We start from the raw sequence: 8,656 nt of genomic DNA on the forward strand, positions 1-8,656 counted from the left end.
AGCTTATATACCTGATCTTTATTCTTGTCTTCAATAAATCCTTCAGGTTGTTCAATGTAAACTTCTTCTTCTAGTATACCATTCAAAAATGTGGATTTAACGTCCATTTGATATACCTTAAAATTTTTGTAAGCAGCATATGCCAACAATGTTCTTACTCCTTCAAGTCTTGCCACAAGTGCAAAAGTCTCACCATAATCAATTCCTTCTTCTTGAGCATAACCTTTGCAAACTAGTCTTGCTTTATTCCGAATGACCTCACCTTTTTCATTCAGCTTGTTTCTGAAAATCCACTTTGTACCGATTGCATTTTTCTCTTTTGTTCTTGAGACCAATGTCCATGTTTCATTCTTCTTGATTTGATCAATCTCTTCTGTCATAGCATTTATCCAATCTTTATTACTAAATGCCTCTTTTACTATCTTCAGTTCAAATTCAGATATCAAACATGTGTTTTATCTCAGTTTGTTCCTTGTCATTACTGGATCATCCTTATCTCCTATAATCTGATTTGATGCATGATTTCTTTTGACATACTTGGCTAATATGGGCTCGGTAGGCTCTATATGATCTTCTTCATCACTCAGTAATTGAGTATTCTCTTCATTTTCTTCATCAACTTTCTTGGTAGGATTTCTCGGTTAAACATAAAAAAAATTCTTCATAATTTTCTGGGTCTTTGGAATTTCCTTCATCATTTCTTTATGCAAATTCATCAATTTTCACATTTGCACTTTCTACTATTTTGTTAGATGATTTTATCAGACATTTAAAAGCTTTGCTTCTAGAAGAATAACCAAGAAATGTTCCTTCATCGCTTTTCTGATCAAACTTTCCATTTCTGTCATCTTTATGAGCATAATATCTACTTCCAAATATCTTAAAATAACTTACATTGGGTTTCTTATCATACCAGATTTCATATGGTGTCTTCAAAGTTCCTTTCTTCAGTTGTACTCGGTTCAAGGTGTAAACTGCAATGTTGATTACTTCTCTCCAAAATGTTTGAGGTACCCTCTTTTCTATCATCAGGGTTCTCGCACAATCTACAATTGATCTATTTCTTCTTTCAGCTATCCCATTTTGCTAAGGTGTTCTCGGTGTAGACACTTGTCTCTTTATACCATGATCATTGCAAAATAGGTTAAATTCATCAGAAATGAATTCTCCTCCTCTATTAGATCTTAGAAATTTCAACTGTCTTCCTGTTTCTTTTTCAACTTTAGCCTTATACCATTTGAACATTTGAAATGCTTCTGATTTCTCTTTTAAAAACATAACTGACATCATTCTTGAGTAATCATCCACAAATAATATGAAGTATCTATCTCCATAATAACTTTGAACTTTTATAGGACCACAAAGATCAGTGTGCACAAGATCTAAAATTCCTTTAGAAGTGTAGGACTTACTTGTAAAACTTGACCTTGTCATCTTACCCATCTAGCATCCACAACATATTGCATTCTCTAGTTTTTCCAAGCTAGGTAGACCTCTTACTTGGTGCTTCTTGCTTATTTTGATCAGGTTATCAAAATTTACATGACAAAACCTTTTATGCCATAACTTGGTATCATCTAAGTTAGCATACAGACAATTGTTCTTAGTTGAGTCAAGATGAAATGTATTACCTTTTGTTTATGTCTCAGTAGCAGCTAGCTTTCCATGTTTGTCATGAACTTCAACTCATCCCTTCTGAAATTCTATTCAGTATCCTGTATTGTTTAGTTGTGCTACACTCAACAAATTGTATTTCAAACCTTCAACCTAGTATACATCATCACATTTAGCATTGTCAAGAAGTGTTATGGATCCTTTACCTTTCACCAGACATGGTGCATCATTACCGAATCTTACATAACCTCCATCATAGTCTTCTAGTTTAACAAATTTGTGTTTATCATCTGTCATGTGATGTGAGCATCCACTATCTATGATCCAAGAATCATTTTTATTTATGTGAGATATTAGGGATTTTTCTTCATACCTTTCTTCATTTGATCCATCTTTGATGGCCACATAAACAACTTCCTCTGTATCAGTTCCATCAAATTTATCATCGTTGGATTCCTCATTAGCTACTAGGCATGTCTTTCTATCTTTCCTTCTGAAGTCTCGATGTCCTCTGTATTGGTTGTCTTTCTGTTTGTCATCTTGGTAGTCTCTCTTTTCACTAGATTCTTTGTCAAGACAATTAGAAGCCATATGTCCTATTCTATCACAATTAAAACATTTTAAAGGTAGCTTTCCTTTATACTTACCTTTTCCTCTCAGTAACCTTCTGGCTAATAATGCTTCAAACTCTTCTTGTTTTTTGATTTCTTCATATAGTTTGTGTACCTCTTCCATATTTTTGCAAAATCTTTCACTTGCTCCACTATGATTTCCTTCAGTATACTTATACATTCTATCATTGCAATCATCAGATTCACCAATATGAAAAGAACTAAATGCAGATTCAACTTTATTTACCGAAGACCCACTGTTATCAAAATTACTTAACTCAAATGCATGTAGCTTACCAATAGTAGCATCCAAAGAAACTGACATGTTTGGTACAAATCTTAATTCATTGATTGCAGAGACTCGAATAACATAAGTAGGTAGAAGTGTTCTAAGCAACTTACTTGTTACATCCTTTTCTTCAATAGTTCCCCCTGCTCCTTTGATTTGATTGACAATCTCCTTTAACCTTATACTGTATTGAGTTATGTTCTCACCTTCATTCATTCTCATGGATTCAAGTTGACCTCTTAGGCTATCTACTTTTTCTCTCTGAACATGTTCATCACCACCATACATAGATATGAGCTTTTTCCACATCACTTTGGCATCGTTGCAGCCTTCTAGGTCATTAAACTCTGAGTCGGTTAATGCAGATGTTATTTCAATCATAACTTGAATATGTTCTTGCTTTGAATTTATCTCTTCCATTGTCATCGGGTTGGTGCTGGGTGCTATGTAATCATTCTCCAGATAATATGTTGCATATTCTCCAATTCCTGATAAGTGCAGCTTCATCCTTTTCTGCCATGTGGAGAAACTAGACTTGTTCAGCTTTGGTGCATCCCTTTTGTACATCTTTGGATCTTTGCCTCAAGTACCTTTAAACTTTTCTTCTGAAGCCCAAAGCTCTGATACCAATTGTTAGTTGAGATGAGAGGGGGGGGGTGAATCATAAAAACTGACAATCCAATATATTCAACAGATTCAACCTCGGTAGCCTTTCATGATATGCAACTAAGACTGTAAATCATTCAATACTTATAAATAGACACACTTAAACATCATAACACATATACCACCAGATTTAAAGTGGAAACCCAAATAGGGAAAAACCATTGTGGGATTTCGGACCCACTAAGAAATATACCCTTCTAGAGTATGCTCGGTTAAAAGCAAATCCTGTTAAAGATTACAAACACATTGCTAGATGTGACCCGATTAAGGGATTTCCTTTAGACTTGTTAGAGTCTTGCACTTTGTTAGAAGTGACCTTGTCAAAGGATTTCAAACACTCATTTATAATGTTACCTTGCTAGAGGGTTTACAAATAAGACTGTTAAGTCCACTTGGTTAAGAGATTTTCTATTACTTACAAAATAAACAACAGTAATAAAATATATCTGCAACTTCACATCTGAAATGCTAAAGCAGATTCTATTTGCTCAAAACTATCTTGTCATACGACTTATCTTGTCCCTTGTTGGGCTTGTTGGGCTTCTCAATCTATTCTTGAATCAGATCTTCAAGCTTTTGTGTTCGGTAAACATTACTGTAGCATCATTGTGCATACATTGTTCATCAACAATTCCTTATTTATAAACAATATCTAACCCCTAAATCTCTTTTATCACATTTCTCATGATCAATCTTAGCCATCAGATCTTCAAACTTGACCAGGTTCAATGTATCCTTCGATCTGAAAAATGTTTTACCTTGCCTTGGAACTTGTATTCCTTCCTTGGAACTTGTACTAGGTTATTACGGTTCAATCTGTGCTATAGATCTTCCTTTTTTATTTTCCATGTCGTCGATCCTCAACATACTTCATGCACGACATACCAATCATTTATTCATCTCTAGCTCATCAACATCCTTTATTAAATAATGCTTTTATCCATCCAATGCGATCTATTATAACTTGGTTGTTACTCGGTAAATACTGAACTTCACTTGGTTTACATTCTTCCTTCTTTAACCAATAGCGATAACCGTAGGGTTTACCGACTAGGTTCTTTGCTCGGTGATATAGTACAGTATTAAACATCATATGTAGGATATCAAAACAATCAAAACAACATGATCTCATCATTGTCTAACTCGATAATAGTTGCCCATTGAATAACTTATTATTCTCCTTCATTGTCACATTCTTTTTGAGTCACTTACCAACCTCTTAATTTTCATCAAAACATACTTCTTAAGATATGGCAACATCATTCTGAGTCAGAAAATCAATTGCTTGACATCAATGACAAAATAATATTATTAAGATAGTAATCATCCTTCTTCAGTTATATCAATGATCTTCAACAACCTTCTCAATATCCTTATTGAAATGTCAACAATCTCCTTTTTTGTTGTAATGCCAACAATGGGGCTCCTATAAGTGACAATATCAACATTATTTGAAGGATTAACAACTACAAACAATATTAAATAACTCTAATAAGGGATGCGTTGGACTAACAACAAAAGCATTTTAATTAAAACTTACCATGAAAGGGTAGCAATTAACATGAAGGGTTGTAGCCCTTTCAAAAGGGCATTAATGGTGAATGGATGTGACTCCCTCCATAAAGAGAGATATAAAGAGATAAATTTCAATTGTATTCATATATATATATATATAAACGAATTGTATTCAACATACAGTCCCTATGCATTATATGAGTGTTTGTGTTTGATACATAATGCATTGACCATGATCTTATGGATTTGCAATATGGATGGACCATGGACCATAATGAAAGAGGAAGGAAAGGAGGACCTTTCATCCCTTTACGAACTACCATCCAAGTGATGCTATCATCGAACATCCCATTATAGGGAAAAATAAGAGGTGAACCCCCAATTGGAGTATCAACAACAATCAAAGGAGGGGCTTCAAGATTACAATCCATACTATCAAGCACCGAAGAAGACTATAGCTGCAAGGAGACAACTTGCATGACTATAGACTAACTAGGAGAAAGAGGAATTGCAGTAGGGACACCAAGGCATGATGAAGCCATATCATGAATAGGAAGCTCAATAGAATCATGGGCAAAGTCAATCATAGAGGAGGAGGAGATCTCAATGGTTAAGTAATCTTCCTTAGCATACTTCCACCAAGTAGCTACACATTTCTGACACATTGGAGAGCAATATGGAGCTAGATGATTGGTAACCAAGTAGTAATGACATAAAAAATGAAACAATTGCATCCAAACCCTATCGTAACAATCAAAACCACATCCCCATGAAAGAGATTTGGAGATGTTGATGTCAACTAGAATGTGAGAAAAGGTGGAGTGATCCATGCATGAAGTGAACTCATCAAACTTCAAAAAAGGACCAACTGATTTTTTGATAGCCTCGTAATGGGTTTCCTCTACAAACTAAAGGGGAAGATTAGGCAATATAACCCAGATTGGATGTGCATAGTGGTTTGGTGAGGTGATTGAAAGGGGAGTCTAGTCTGGTTAAACAATGGAAAAAGACTGCTCTCCTTAGACACAAGTTTTTTGTAACACCAAACTTCTATCCTCAGATGAAACAAAAACTATTATCTATTTCATTCCAAGAACTCACCTTCTTACTCTTTGATCTAAACTATCAGCTATTGTCTATTTCATTCTCATTACAATAACTAATCAGTATATCAATTTAAAACATACATAATTTTTATTAACGAAAACTATTCCCACCTATTACAAAACACCTCATAATGATAATTAGTACCAAATAAATAAAAAAGACTCCAAATAAAATTCAAGTAGTTAGTAAAAAATTGTGATTACAACCTTTAGTTGTGAGGGCCTATTACAACCATATGCACAGGGCTCTACTCCAATCAGTTTATATTTTCCAACGTACTCGCAGCCTATGCCAAAATGGGAGCTTTGGAATAAGGTATAGGTATCCATAACATCATAAGGAATAGGGGAATTTGATCAGATGTTGTAGTTGGAAATGCTCTAGTATTCGTGTATGCAAAATGTGGAAGCATATACAAGGCACGTAAACTGTTTGACAAAATATTTATTAGAAACGCGCATCTAGTGTAGTGGTATCATAGTACCCTCCCACGGTACTGACCGGGGTTCGATTCCCCGGATGCGCAATTTTGCATTTGGCATTACTCGTATGTCTATCGAAGTTGTTTAATTTTATTTTTCAAATATAGAAGAAACTTGTTCTCATAGAATACCCTGATTGCAGGATATCCACAAAGTGGATTTGTTAATAAGGCTATAGAAACTTTCATGCAAATGCTGGCAGCTCTAAAGCCAGACTTGACAATTTTTGCCTGCTAAATGGGATATTTGGAACAGGGTATGGACGTCCATTAAAGCGTAAGGAATAGAGGAACTTTCTCAGATTTTGTATTTGCAACTGTTCTGTTAAAGATGTATGCAACGCGTGGAAGGATAGACAAGGCACGCGAACTGTTTGACAAAATGCCTCAAAAAAATTACATAATCGCAGGATATGCACAAAAATAGATTTGTTGAAATGATTTTAGATAAGTCCTGGTTTGAACCCACTGCTGCCTTCCACACTTACACCCTACTCTAGAATCCCCAAAACTTATGTAATCAATATCAATATTACCCCTGCAACTTCAAATCAACCAATGGATGTCGTCTTCGGCTTGGCCTTGTAGTTTTGACATCATCATTGTTGTTGCAATATGTATTCATGAAACTTTTGCAGGTTTTCTATGGATGAAATTCCATTGACAGTCTTTAAGAACAGAGAGGATTCAAGAGCGGCATATCCTACGAATCCAGAAATGAGAATATATTCAAGCCTGTAGAATGCTGATGATTGGGCAACGGGAAACGGTGCAGTGAAGATTGACTGCAGCAACCTTCTTTTTGTTGCTTCTTATGGAAATTCCAAAATAGAGATGTGCTCTGCCTCCTTTAAATGATATGTGAGTATGGTACAGTGCAGAGGCTTTACTATCGAGTGCGCTGTTGAAAACTGAATGGGTGCACAAGAATTGCATGATTTACAATTACTGTTCGAATAGTAAAAACTTTCCATAGGGTTTTCCTCTTGAATGCACTCTCTAGGTTTCAACTGAGTTCAGAAGATTAACATACATGATTTTGAAGCCCAAGTGGTGACTTTTAACTATCATTATTTTGCAAGGACTGTACTTCTATCAATTGAATAAATATGTAACTATCTGGTTATAACTTTTTCTTATGAAAACTTATTTACACTTCGGATAATTTAATGGAAAAATCTAGATTATTTTAAATTTCATGGTTGTTGTTATATATATATATATACTCTAGAGAAAGATAAGTAATTCTGTAACACTAACAATTACATGAAGATTGTAATTATTTATTCCATTGAACAATAAGAATAACGATACCCTTTCTATGAATGTTATCTTGACATATTGTCAAGGTTTTACCTTGTAAAAATGTTTCTTAAACTAAAAGAGGGGTAAAAAGTTACTGAATCACAGAAAGAGACACAAAGCAAGAAGGACCAACCGCCCAACAAAAAGATCATCACATAGCACTGTTAGTGTCCACTAAATTATCCAACATATGAGACATTTCTAGAGATAATTGTCCCCTATCCACAATATTCCAACTCTGCATTGGATCAAAAGCCCATTTGGCCAAACAATTCTGCAACGCCAATCCACTCACATGGAATGTCGCTAAAAGTAACAAATTCCAAGGACCCACACAACCGAAGAATTTGTCTAATAACTAAAGATAAGAGTTAGCTGACGTCATCTAGTCGCTACTCATTCAACAAAGTCACCACCACTTGAGAATCCGATTCACAAATAATCATTTTCCAACCAAGAACACTACTACGCAACACACCAAACAAAATGGCAAGAGCCTCCATGTAATTATTTGTATGAAGACCTTTATAAACTGAACAACTCTAGAGTTGCCACGTCCTACTCCCCTAATACTAACATGACCATAATTCCCCCTAGATGAATCATCAGTATTAATTTTTAAAACTCGCTGAGGAGGAGGGTACCATCGACCCTCTTGATTTACCTTTTTCAAAGGATGTCTACATTTGTTGCTCATGACCTACCTAGCACACTTCACCCCAAGAGAAGGAACACCTCTGTGAAGAGGAAAATTGAGCCGACTACAACCATCAACATCTCTAAGATCCACAACTCCAACAAAGTCACACTTTACCAAGACAGACTCATGAAGAGAATGAATAAGGTGTTACCACAAGTGTTGAACCACCATCCTAGCATCACAAAAAATATGATTCAATTCTTCTGCAACCAAATATGCCACATGATGAAAGTGGGGCCAAGAGCCCAAGCAACTTGAAGAAAAGAAGACTTAACATGAGGCTTACCCCAATACTCTATTATTCTATTTTATCTTCTCCATTATTTCATCGAAACTAATTTGTTTTGCAATATTTGATTCATATGTTA

The 8,656-nt window shown here is 35.2% G+C and overlaps 1 non-coding gene across 1 annotated transcript; it reads left to right on the forward strand.

Annotated features, from left to right (window-relative positions):
* The first annotated feature begins 6,257 nt into the window (after positions 1 to 6,257).
* TRNAG-CCC (transfer RNA glycine (anticodon CCC)) lies at positions 6,258 to 6,328 on the forward strand. Its single transcript has one exon. It is a non-coding gene; the product is annotated as a tRNA-Gly (tRNA).
* Positions 6,329 to 8,656: the final 2,328 nt, after the last annotated feature.

Source organism: Cryptomeria japonica, chromosome 7, assembly GCF_030272615.1.
Source record: "Cryptomeria japonica chromosome 7, Sugi_1.0, whole genome shotgun sequence".
NCBI lineage: Eukaryota > Viridiplantae > Streptophyta > Pinopsida > Cupressales > Cupressaceae > Cryptomeria > Cryptomeria japonica.